The following is a 1686-nucleotide window of genomic DNA, read 5'->3' on the forward strand; positions in this document are numbered from 1 at the left end:
ACAGAGAGGAAGGGAGAGGGATAGAGAGTTAGAAACATCGATGAGAGAGAAGCATCGATCAGCTGCCTCCTGCACACGCCCTGCTGAGGATGTGCCCGCAACCAAGGTACATGCTCTTGACTGGAATCGAACCTGGGACCCTTCAGTCCCCAGGCTGACGCTCTATCCAGTGAGCCAAACCAGCTAGGGCTAACTTAAATTTTTTAAAATATATTTTTATTGATTTCAGAGAGGAAGGGAGAGATAGAAACATCAATGAGAAAGAATCATTGATTGGCTGCCTCCTGCACGCCCCACACTGGGGATTGAGCCCACAACCCAGGCATGTGCACTGACCAGAATCATACCATGACCTCCTGGTTCATAGGTTGATGCTCAACCACTGAGACACACCTAACTTAAATTCTTTTTTAATCAGTGAACTGTACATTTAATATATTTTTTAATTTTATTTTTATTGATTTTTTAGAGAGAAAAGGAGAGGGAGAGATAGAAACATCAATGATGGGAATCATTGATTGGCTGTAGTCCGCAGGCCGACGCTCTATCCACTGAACCAAACTGGCTAGGGCCCAACTTAAATTTTTAAATGGCAATTTATTAGAAGGACACTGAGTGAGCTTATGAAATCAAGAGTGGAATAAGCTAGCCCCAGCGAGGGGAGCCCTGGGCCCCAGCAGCAGGGGTAAGTTGCCATTAATATGCCTCACCTTCAAAGGCCTCCAGCCTCTAGCTTTCACGGTTCACACTGCTGGGCGAGACAACCCGACTAGCCCAGCTTGTATTAGGTGGGTACCTCCACATCAATCAGCTGTGGCCAGGCACAGCACCTCTATGCAGTAGAGCTATTTCCAAAGCAGGGAGAAATCATCACGAACCAAACAAGCACCCCAACACCGCTCTCTTGAACGTACAGCATCCCAGTTGCACAAGGTCACCTAAGCACAAGCGGGGTGGAAGCTGCATTAGGCTCAGGCAGCATTGCTCAGGAGCTGCTGGGGGAGACGTCTTCTACTTGAGCTCTGGTCTGTCACTTGCCGCAAACTCAAAATATACGTATGATTCGATATTGATTAATAAAAATATTTATATTCCACTAACAGATTTCCTTTGGATCTCTAACTAAAATGCTTTTTTAAAATTCTACTAGAAAAAAATTCAAACATACACAAGAGAAGAATCTAATAAACTCCTATGTACTCTCATAAGTTTCAACAATTTTCAACATTCTGAGTCTTCCATTCGTGTTTCATTTATTCTCCTGTTCCACACACTTTCCCCCCTGTATTTTACAGAAATTCTGTCATTATAGTCCACGAGGAAATATTTCTAAGGGAATCTATAATAGATGATAAATTTTCTTTACGATAACTATAATACTCTCACCAAAAACAATCACCTAACTTCATTTAACGTAATGTGTTTTCCCCCCAATTATCTAAAAAATGTCTAAAAGATGTTTTAAATGAAAAGCAGTGTCTTATGGTTTTTAAACTGTGCTTTCATTTTTTTAAAAATTGGTGAGCCCTAACCGGTTTGGCTCAGTGGATAGAGCGTCGGCCTGAGGACTGAAAGGTCCCAGGTTCAATTCCGGCTAAGGGCATGTACCTTGGTTGCAGGTACATCCCCAATAGGAGGTGTGCAGGAGGCAGCTGATTGATGTTTCTCTCTCATCAATGTTTCTAA

Source organism: Myotis brandtii, unplaced genomic scaffold, assembly GCF_000412655.1.
Source record: "Myotis brandtii unplaced genomic scaffold, ASM41265v1 scaffold2561, whole genome shotgun sequence".
Classification (NCBI taxonomy): Eukaryota; Metazoa; Chordata; class Mammalia; order Chiroptera; family Vespertilionidae; genus Myotis; species Myotis brandtii.